The sequence below is a fragment of the Haemaphysalis longicornis genome, unplaced genomic scaffold (genome assembly GCF_048455015.1).
Source record: "Haemaphysalis longicornis isolate Haplotype H1 unplaced genomic scaffold, Haemaphysalis longicornis Haplotype H1 scaffold_1, whole genome shotgun sequence".
In the NCBI taxonomy this organism is placed as follows: Eukaryota; Metazoa; Arthropoda; class Arachnida; order Ixodida; family Ixodidae; genus Haemaphysalis; species Haemaphysalis longicornis.
Window position 1 is genome coordinate 281,226,880 of NW_027526203.1, and position 11,809 is coordinate 281,238,688.

Genomic DNA, 11,809 nt, shown 5'->3' on the forward strand with positions numbered 1-11,809 from the left:
AGGTTGCAGTCGTCATTGCCAGTGCTATTCGGCTGTTTCCCAGATATTTAATAGTGCCGAATGGCGTGTGTTTGTCATGTTTTTTTTTATTATTATTTTTTTTATATATACAGTGCTAAATAGGCGAAAATATAAGTCGAGAAAAAATCCGCCGTTTTTCCGGGAGCGGGAGTCGAACCCACATCTCCGCATAACGCGTGCGGTGCGTTAACCAATTATATATATATATATATATATATATATATATATATATATATATATATATATATATATATATATATATATATATATATATATATATATGTCGAACCGCAAAAAATACCGGTTCGGTTGCGATTCTGGTTCAGGCGAAATCATTTCGTTCCGTTTCAGTACCGGTTCGACAAAATCACGTACCGAACCGGTTCGATGAGTTAAATTAGCACTGAAATTACAAAAAAAAAGTTTAAAACGACTGTCAAATCAAAATACAAACAAAAATTCAAAATGCTGCTGTTCACCAAGGGCAGTGGCGGAATTGAAACGCAAACTTTAAACAATTACGAGATATTAGAACAACAGATGAAGGGGCGACGATTTACCACCTAGTTTCTCGCCAAGATTTTATGTTGTCTTAGCGACTTTTTCGTAAAGCCACCACCGAGAGATATGACGGTGGGATATATTTTCAGCCCTTTCCTTTTTTGTTGAAATCGCAATCGTCGCTATCGAATCGCCCATCACGCTAACCTCGAAGCCTTAAATTTAGGCCTGCTTACTGGCGCGTTCAAACACCAGCGCTAATACCAATGGCGCACATTTTTTTTTATATTTGTAACAAAAGTTGCGCTGCTGAGCACGAGCTCGCGGGTTCGATTCCCGGCCGCGGCGGCCGCTTTTCTGATGGAGGCCAAAAGCAGAAACGCCCGTGTGTACGAGATTTCGGCGCATATTAAAGATCCCCAGGTGGTCAAAATAAATCCGGAGCCCTCCAATACGGCGCGCGTCATCGCCTACGTTGTGTCGGCGCGTTAAACTCTACAATCAATCAATTTGTAACAAAACAGAAAAATCCTACAACAGGCATATAAATACTACCAATGAATTAGATTATTTGGTCACACTGAATAATTTGTTAGCTGTCACCTTATCGAAAGTGTTAGCCACATTTTTGTTAAAAGTAAGCTTCAGTTAACGCTCAGTCACTGCATTATTGCTCTGACCACTGCAATTCCTTTTGCGATAGCTATACCGGATGTGTGCATTACAATCAGTATGTCATCGTACCGCCTGACCCCCGGCCATCGTTCCGTGTGTTATATTGCGGAATCTTATAACAGATTATGCTGTTACAAAACGAAAGGGAAATTTGACGCGCGGAGCATGAGATGGGACTTTTTTGGGTAGACGCTCTTTAATTCGTCCACAGCAATACTCCCCTCCGAACGAGTAGCAGTAGAAGTAATGTAGCGAGTTGGGCAGTCAGTACAACTGCACCTCCAAAAAAAGCAGATCTGAAAGAGACAAAACTGCAGAACAAGCAGAAAAGATGATCGCTGGGCGAATGGGGCAGTGTGAGGTACCGGCCTGCCTTTCTGCACGTGTCATCTGCTTTATTACTGTTTCTGCTTCCAAGACAAGGTCGAGGGCTGCAGTTTCTTGCCAAGGGATTAAGTGCGCACCTTAACAGTTTTCCCTGACATATCTGTTGTTATTTGTATCTGTAAAAAACAGAACTTGTCCGCCATACTGTCCTCAAAAACTGACTACGGTACTCACTTCCCTCGCGTTGATGACACGTTTGATTTTGAAAGGCAGGGCAAAGAAAAGTATAGAGCAATATCTACGTTTTGGTGCTTTTTTTTACTTATCCGGTTTTACTTACTTTTTGCGTAATATTTTAAATAACGTGACTCACCTATCTTTAAATAACGTGACTGACCTATCTTTCTCTATTTCCTCAACGAGCCCCTCATTTCCTTACTATATTATTCTGCGAAAGCCTAGCGAGGGTCTCGGTTCTGGCAGCCTTGATGCCTAGGTAGCATAAGAGGGCTTCCCGCCAGTTACCCGCTCATGACAGGCTGTAGACGCTCGAGTCACGCCCCTGGGGTTGAAAAGAAGGTCCCCTTCTCCCCGTGTAGTCAGAGTGGCGCTGGCTACCACCCTCAAGCGTCAGATACACTTCTAGTAAATATAAATAGCCCAGAAAGTGAAGGAGAACACAGTCGCCCAGATAGCCGAATTGGTAAGGCATTCGACATGTAATCGAAAGGCGTGGGTTCGGTCCCCACTCTGGGCGCGTGTTTTTCTTTCTTTCTTCTGTATATTTAAAAAAAAATGTTTACTTCATCAACCGTAGTGAAAAAGAAAAGAGCCTAAGCACACCCCTATGCCTCCTTTGCCGTTGTAGACTGCTGACCTATCTTTCTCTCTCTCTCTCTCTCTCTCTCTCTCTATATATATATATATATATATATATATATATATATATTCACTGTGTCGAACTGAAACCGAACCGAACCGTAATTTTTTGAACAAGCTGAACTTGTACCGGAACTGAACCGAAAAAATAAATAATGGTTACCGTTTCAAGACGAGACAGTTCAACCCTTCGCTGTTTATAATTCACGGTCAACCCAATTCGAGGGTTTTTCCTTCCACGGAGCATCTACTTCGCAACTTCTCATGCACTTTCCCCTTCCGATCCGTCAAAACACCGCCTACGCCACCTCCGTCGTTACAACATGCGGAAAGTTGTGCACAGCAATGCTGAAATGCTGCAGCTAGTAGCGCTAGCAGAATGCAATTGCTGATCAAACGAAATGACACACTCTCCAAAACCTGCAGGCGACACGAAGTACCGACTTTGCCCTAACCTTGCTGCGACTGTGTATAGTGACAATCGGGCCACAAGACTGTTCCATTGCGCAATGGTGAAGGCTCACAAAAGAAATGCATACTTGTTGCACGGCCTCTCGATTGAATCAAGGTCTTGTTTCCATCGAGAGGCCGTGCTTGTTGCATTTCATTATTTGCTTAACAAATGTCGCACGCCTGGAAAGTGTAAATGCTTTACAAGCATGACCCTCAAAGCTGCTCAGTGGCGGAGCTGTTGACTGCTGACCACAAGGATGCAAATTCGATCATTACACCCAGCAGCCGTTTTTCTGATGTAGACAAAAAATGAAAACTTCCATACTGAGACTTCGACGCACGTTAAATATTCCCAGGTGGTCTCAATTGTTGTGACGGCCTGCAATATACGGTGAGGAGTAGCTTCGGGGCATCAAACGCGTCGATATTTTCTGAGAAGTGTGTTGCCATGGGGAAACAAAGAAAAGTTCCCAACGTGGTTTTAATTTATTCCGCGCCGAATGCCTACACAAAAAATATGTGCACTTTCTTTTGCTGCCTTCAGCCATGGAATATGCACGAAAAAGCTAGAATGCGCTCTATAGACAACCCCTCCTTTGTCCATGATTTAACGCATCCAAACGTGGCATCACGGCAAAAACAGCAAGCACCGTCACTGCCTAGCGTAATAGTCATTTTTCAGGAGGGATAGAACGGACAACTTTGCGTTTATTAACATATCCAAATAATGATAATAGATATAGCATAGAAAACTGGTAGCATATGGCACGCGCTTTCTCCTTTTGGTATAAACTGTATATCCGGTTCTTGCAGGCGCTGCGTATTTCGTCTTGGATAAAAAACGACACTAATGAAGTAGCTAACACATGCGGAAAGGCAGGCCGGTCCCGCACTATCCCATTTGAACAGCGCTTATGTCTTCCCCTTGCTCTGTGTTTCGTCTCCTTCAGGGCTACGAGATTCACTTCTACTGACTACTCTAACTCGCTAGTCTGCTGCTACTGCTGCTGTTTCGGACGGAGAGTAGTGCCGTCTACAAATTAAGAAGTGTCTTCTCGAAAGAGCTCCACCTCGGCCTTTATGCCTCCAATCACACTTCAATTTGTAATCGCATATTATGCTATAAGATTCCGCAATGTAGCGGACGGAACGAGACTGGTGGTCAGGTAGAACGGAGACGTATTCAAGGTGACGCGCATGCCCGTGGTAACTACGGCAAAAATACATTCCAGTCATCAGAGCAATGAGTTACTCTGCGTTAACTAAAGCTCACTTCTAAGAAAATCTTGGCTCACGCCCTCGAGAATGTATTGCTAACAAATTACCCAAGGTGGCCAAACAATCGAATTAGTAGGTAGCATTTACGGGGTTGCTGTAGGATTTTTTTTTCTTTGCTGCAACTGATAAAAAAGAGTACACAGGTGCTATTTACACACTTTCTCGGGTAATGTACTGAGGTGACTCGCCGGTACGCAGGCCTAACTCTAGCGGCTGAACGCTGAGGGTGATGGACGATTGCGCTTTCGACGATATCAACAAAGACAGTATATCGCCCAGACAGTGATGACCCTTTGTGGTTTCTTTAACTTGTCCTTACGACAACATAAGGACTGGATGAGAAAGTAGCTGATAATTATTCACTACTTGATCCGTTTTCCTTAATACCTGACCTAATTACTTACTGCTGTCGTTAAAATTACGCACCTTTTACAGGGAAAAAGGGGTACTTTGAAAGCACCAGATCTGTATTTAGTTTTTCGTCGCTTTAAAGTCCAAAACATTTTTTTTGAACTTTACCTGCCAAAGAAATACCTGCCAAAGAAAGCAAAGAAATACCTGCCCGCACACGTGAATAGACAACCGAACCACCCACGGGCCACCGACTGACACCCAAAGCAACGAGAGAGAAAAGGGGAAAGGGCGGCTAGGCTGGCTAGGCTACTGCACATTAAACTATGATTTGTGGTGGCGCTAGCAATAGGCACTCAACATGGTGATGATGATAGCTACTCCACTTGGGGGAACACACAAAGAAACTGCGGTTTCTGCTTCACGCGAGAGTTGCGGCGCTGTTACTTTACCTGAATTCGTAGTACTGGTGGTCCTCGACTGTAAAAAAGAAAATAATTTACGTGCGTTATTCTGAAATATGCGCTATACTGAAAATTCGTGCTTCTGAAATATTTTTACATTTAAAATATAGGCAATCTGGGGGATTTTGAAAATTTTCGTAAATGCGAGAAATTCGCTTATGTGGGATTCATAGCGAGTAGATCTTACTGTATAGGTACTAAGGAATTAACAACAACCGAAACTTTTGTCATACAGCGTGTAACCAAGGTGCGGGAAGCACTTTTTGTGCTGGGTGAACTAGCACAGCGATCGGTAGCACGACCACACATCTGCGAACGGCTTTCCGTCTAAGGAATGCAGTCGCTAGACATGAGATATTGTGGTAATTTGGGGGACGCTTACTGCACGAGAGCTATACAAGAAATAGTCATCTAAGCTGTTTGAAATGCTAAAAATAAAAACAAATAAAAACTGTCTATACATTATACACTTTCTGTTTCCACCCCTGGCATCGCTGGCGTTTGAAGGCATACAATGGACCCCTTTGCGGCACCCCTTTATCTGGGGCTGCCGCAGGAGCATTATAGGGATAACGAGGACTAATGGACTGAGGAGACCGAAAAGTTGAGGGACAAAACAAGCCACTGGCAAGGGCGCAATTTTGATATGTTTGCCCTTGCCAGTATTTACGACCTTTTTTTGTAAGCCAAAGTGTGCTACTTGCTGCAAGTGTTGTGTGGGTCACATGCGACTGTCCAGAAAATGCACAGAGTATTTGCTGTATTTATTTGGTCTTCTAGCTGGGAAAGAACCAGTCGCTCTAGTATTCTTCGGTCAGTCAAAAAGGGAGGACTTAGTCTTTGTCATTTATTTTTGCGACAAGTTGTCGCAAGGTTTTGTTTTGTGCGGAAACAAAAAGACGCCTTCTTGCTCACGGTAATTCAAGAGCGATTGAAAAACGTGCTACCTGACTGTTGTATCCTCAAGCGATATTGTTTGCAGGGGGGTTAAAGGATATTTGCGAGAAGTGGCTCTTTCTGTTAAATTTCTGAAAGTACAGTTTTTTTTCGACTACCTGTGTAGTGTTTCCAGGGAGCGCCTGTACGAAGACTTGGTGGATGTTTGTTTACCGGTGCTACTGTATAGGCCTTTATAGGGTACAGGCACCATGACAGAAGTTTCAAAGGGACCAGGCAGACAATATACAAGTTTGCTTTATTCGAAAGATTTCGTGTTTTATAGTGCTCCAGCGCTTGTCCGGCAGCAAACGATGCAGTATTTACTCAGAAATTAATCACTTTAGGTTAAACATTTCATTCTCCCGTCTAATCGTGTGTTTTCGAGACGTCTGCCATGATGTCATGAGGGCGCGTGTATTCAAACGAACTTCCAGTGCGTCATTAGGCCCTGCAGCCTTGCTTAACGTCAGTCCTCCCAGATGGCGCTACCATAGTCAGCTAGGCGCGCGGACCTTTGTCCGCCGTTGCTTTGTTTTTGACCGTATTTGCTCCTGGCTTGTTTTAGGGGCGAAGCTCCTTAAGTCATGGGTCTGTCCATCCCTTGTGTCTCGTGGTACGTGACCGCCGCATGCTTTCGGAGATGTCGCAAAGTGGGCCGCGTTGCACGCGCAAGAACCGGATGCAACCGGCAGCGCAAACTCGGCACCGGGAGCGCGAGCTTGTCTGTGTTCGCCAACGGAGGCGCGAGCGCACGTGCACTGCGAGGGGGAGATCACGCAAGAGATCACGCCACGAACGCAGGCAGTCGTTCTCGGAGATCGAACGAGACGCAAGGACCTTTGCTCGTTTCCTCTCGTCTTGTTCGGGCACAAGTTCGCCCTAAATAAAAGTTCTTTCTTTACCGTTGTGTCCCATCCTACGTGACAAATTGTGGTGGAGGTGCGGGGTAGTCCTCGATGGCGCGGGGTCTTTCACCAGGTCTGGGCCTGGGAGCATTGACTCCGAAAATAAAAGTTGATTTGTACAATGTACGCACACAGTCTTACGTCTTTCTTAATGATGTAATGGGCGAACTTTCACGGGAGAGTTACGGTTACCGATGATATCCCCCTCTCGAGCTTCGCCCCACTTATCATCATTCATTCCGTGGATATGGCGTGATTTTTTTGTTACAGTAGAAAGTAATTGTTTCGTGAAACATAGGGTATGCTCGACAAACAGGGTCACGTAAGACAACGTCGCTTACGCTAATTGGCCAGTGTCGTGTAAGACAACTCCAAATGGGCGGGCTGCTATGCAGCCAAAAAAACCATAGTGCGCCCAGTACCAACAGCAGTGCGCATCGGTACTTCTATGTTAACGTGTATTTTCGTAACTTTCATTGTTTACAGCCCCATTCTTACAGCTGTAAGATGAATATGCATTACATTTAAGCGCAAATAGCTTCTGCGGCAAGCTTATAAGCCCTGCCTAATTTGCGTTTGCTTTTGCCAGCCTCAGCCAATCGCACAGTTGGGAATATGACATCATAAGTTCTGTTGCGGGAAATGAGCTAGTGGGTCGCATGGTCATTCCCTTTTAAATGCAGAGCATTTCTTTAACTCACGATGTCAGCCGGCGTTGTCGGCGTGCCTCGGCGTCCGCAACAGCCGTTCCAGGTGCGCCCTCTCCCCCACTCCTCCTCTCCCGCATCACGCTACCCTCCTCGCTCTCAACAACAGGTCCGCACCCCTCCCCCTACACTATATAAAAAAATAATACTTACCGGCGCCTGGTTTCGATCCCACGACCCTGCGGGCGGAACGCAAGGTACATGGTGCTCTACCCACTGCGCCACAAAGCCGACACAGAATGGAAGGCTACGAACGCGCTTTATATCCTTGACTCATTCAAACTACGTCAAGAAGCTGCTGATACAACGCATTCACTACCTGTGGGCGGAACGCGAGGTACATGGTGCTCTTCCCACTGCTCCACAAAACCGACACAGAATGAAAGGCTACGAACGCGCCTTATATCCTTGACTCATTAAACTACGTCAAGAAGCTGCTGATACAACGCATTCACTACCACCAACTCCCCAAACACTAAACGTTAACGCAATACACCCACCCCCTATGCGACGCATTTACTCGAGTCCCCCTCGCGGGGAGATGGGCCCTTTTTTCGTAATTATAAAGCTTATTTGAGCGAAGTGTGCATTAAAAGTGGTGTCAGTATGACTCTAACTAGGCAATCTTTCGAATAAGCCAAACTTGTGTTTTGTCTGCATGGTCCCTTTAAGTAGGGTGAAAAGTATGCCGTTGAAACCTCCAATTAAGTTTTTTTTTAATCCACAAAGCCAAACCCTTAACTTAAATACGTGGCTAGCAGAAAGAGGCATTTGTGTGCCGTGGACAACAAACTGCAGTCTGTACAAAAGCAGAAAACTATTAATCATGCGTTTATCGACTGCTGGGACCCCGTGTTCTGCTGGGACGTCCTAGAACGTACGTTAAACAAAGACTTCGGTGCCTATGAGTGATAAATTAGGGCGGTGCGCCTTACGATTTGATCATGGTCCTCAGTCTTCATAGTATATGGGAGACGAGAACGGCAGTGCGGAATGCGGACATAAATGCCCGGCCTCTCAGGGAAAACTTCATCGCAAGCGTACAGTATATACGGGAAGTGCTTCGTGCAGAGGATGAACCTCCTGAGTGGTTGCCTGTGCTTGACAATTTAGTGTGTCTGAGAAAGCTTTAAAGCCACTGAGTCAACATATTATAGGTTGACGGATTTCAACATTATGAGCGTATGTGCGATGTTCTGTAAAATTGTCTAAGCAGGCGATAAACAGAAAATAAAGGCTTATGGCCGATGGGGTCTGGAGAACTAGGTGTATTGCTTTGCAGGTTGCAAGTTCGAATCCCTAAGAGTGCATGTTTTTTGCAGTTGGTTTATTTGTTTTGGGGCAATGTTTTCTATACTGAAGTCAACATTCTTGCGCTGCAACCCTCATTGCTCCACGAGCGAGTTCGCAGAACGCGTGCAGACTGACATTGGCGCGCTGGCGAGTTCTCCTTGGCGTGATGTTGCCATAAGCAGCGGCTGCTTGCGGGCACGGCCCCCAATCAGCCGACCCTTGGCCTGGTGCGAACACGTCACTTACGATACAGGCACGAGCCAGGCAACCTCAAAAGATGGGGAAAAAGCGCATCGCATTTTAGCCTATGCGGTGACGCGGAGGGCGTTCATCCACTGCGTGTGCCTCAGCTGGTGCTTGTTACGATTCCAAGCCGTGCTGGTAGGCTTATCTGACGCATTTTACAACCGACAACATGGCATAAGCACGGTATGCCAATTAATGAGATAGCAGAATGCCTATCCAACTATAACATCATCATCAGCATGTCTACGCCCACTGCAGGGCAAAGGACTCTCCCATGAATCTCCTTTTATCCCGCCTCTGTGCTAACTGCGACCAATTTATCCCCGCAAACGTCTTGATCTCGTCTGCCCACCTAACTTCTGCCGCTTCCTTCCACGCTTGCTTTCTTTAGGGATCCACTCTGTTACCCTTAATGACCAACGGTTATCTTGCCTTCGCATTACATGCCCTACTCACGCCTATTTCTTCTTAATTTCCACTAATATGTCATTAACACGCGTTTGTTCCCTGACCCACTCCGCTCTCTTCTTGTCCGTCAATGTTACACCTCTCATCTTCCGTTCCATTGCTCGCTGAGTCGTCCTCAATTTAAGTTGAACCCTTTTAGTGAGCCTGCAAGTTTCTGTACCGTAGGTGAGTACCGGTAAGATGCAACTGCTATACACTTTCCTCTTCAGGTTCAATGGTAGGCTGACATTCATTATTTGAGAATGCCTGCCGAATGCACTCCACCCCATCCTTATGCTTCTGATTATCGGTATCTCATGGTTGGGATCCGGGATCACTACTTGGCCTAAGTAGATATAATCGCTCACCACCAACCCCAAACCGCTGTGCTCTCCCGAGGCTATTGAGCATTACTTTAGTTTTGTGCATATCAATTTTCAGGCCCACGATTCTACTCTGCTTGTCCACTGCCGTAATCATGCTTTGCAATTCGTCCCCCGAGTTACTTAGCAAGGCAACAATATCAGCAAATCTGAGGTTACTGAAGTATTCTCCTTACGACCACCTGTTCCCAATCCAATGTTCTAAATACCTCTTGTAAACATGCTGTGAATAACATAGGAGAGATTGTTTCTCCTGTCTGACGCCCTTCCTTATAGGTATTCGACTGCTCTCCTTAAAGAGGACTAGGTAGCTGTGGACACGTAACCCACGGAACACTCCATGTTACCTTATTTTTTACCTCTTTTTTCCGCCTCTCTTTCGCCCTGCTTCCTTTAGGGCCTTTATTCCCTTCACCCCATCCCTGCAGAGTAGCATGTAGGCGAATACATGCCTGCAGACCTCTCTGCTTTCTTCTAATAAAGAGCTCTCTCTCTCTCTCTCTCTCTCTCTCTCTCTCTCTCTCTCTCTCTCTCTCTCTCTCTCTCTCTCTCTCTCTCTCTCTCTCTCTCTCTCTCTCTCGTATCCTTACGTAATGCTCGTCTACACCCTGATTCCGCCACGCATGCATGACTGCTGAAGTTTCGAACGAGTCAAATGCTTTCTCTTATTCTATGAAGGCTATATGTCGGGGTTGAGTATACCTTGCGCATTTCTCTATCACCTGATTGATCGTGTGAATAGGGTCTATAGTTAAATAGCCTTTGCGAAAGCCTGCTTGTTCATTAGGTTGACTGAAATCCAACTATAACGTCGTATACCAAGCATGTTGTTTCACAGCTCCGAAACTCAACCTGGTTTGAATTGTAATCTTGGACATCGTCCTATCACGTAGCACCTTGTATTGACATCACTGCTGTGAGTTGGTGCGGCCGCCGCAAACCGCGCATGGCAGTATTCCTTCTTTCAGGCTTTATAAAATAAATACCGCCTTATCGCCCGAATAAACTGTGAAAAGCGCATTTGTTTGATCCAGTCTACACAGAGCAAGCAAAAACAGGATCTTGACAAATTCACTTGAGTGTCCCTTTATGGTGATTATTTTCTGCGCATGGGGGTGGTCAAGAATGCCAAAGAAAGTTTTCATTGGCATTCTTGGCTGCCAATCCTTATTTCTGTATTGTTTAAACGAGCAACTCATTTCCCATTCTGATTCGCTACATGCATAGCGAGGGTCTCTGTTCTGGCAGTCTTGGTGACATAGGTAGCTTAAGAGGGTTCAACGCTGGTCGACCACTCTTGACATGTCGTAGACGCTCGAGTCACGGCCCGCGGGAAAAAAGAAGGTCCCCTTCACCCCTAGTAGTCCGAGTGGCACTGGCTACCACTCCAAAGCGCAGACAACAAATTCCCTAACATAAATACCCGAGAAAGATGAGGGAAAAACAGCCCCGCCGGTAGCGTAGTGGGTCATCACACCAGACGCGTATTCTGGAGGTCGTGGGTTCGGATCCCACCCGGCGGGCATTTTTTCACCACTTTCTTTCGGACTCAAAAAAGTCTTCATCTGTTTCTATGACCCACCACAACCTCCCCTTATCTTTTCGAGGTTTTCTTGACTGCCAACCCTTATTTTCTGCCTTATTTCACCGAGCCCCTCATTTCCCAGTTTCTTATTCGCTACATGCTTAGCGAGGGCCTCTGTTCTGGCAGTCTTGGTGCCAAAGGTAGCTTAAGAGGGTTCAACGGTGGTCGACCACTCTCGACATGTCGTAGGCACTCGAGTCACGGCCCGGGGGTTAAAAAGAAGGTCTTCTTCACCCCGAGTAGTCCGAGTGGCGCTGGCTACCACCCCAAGTGCAGGAAACAAAAAATACCTTAACATAAATACACTAGAAAGTGGTGGGGAAACAGCCCCGCCGGTAGCGTAGTGGTTATCGCA

General features: G+C 45.8%; 1 non-coding gene across 1 annotated transcript; it reads left to right on the forward strand.

Annotated features, from left to right (window-relative positions):
• Nucleotides 1-11,318: 11,318 nt before the first annotated feature.
• Nucleotides 11,319-11,392, forward strand: Trnat-cgu (transfer RNA threonine (anticodon CGU)). The gene has a single exon. It is a non-coding gene; the product is annotated as a tRNA-Thr (tRNA).
• The last annotated feature ends 417 nt before the right edge of the window (nt 11,393-11,809 follow it).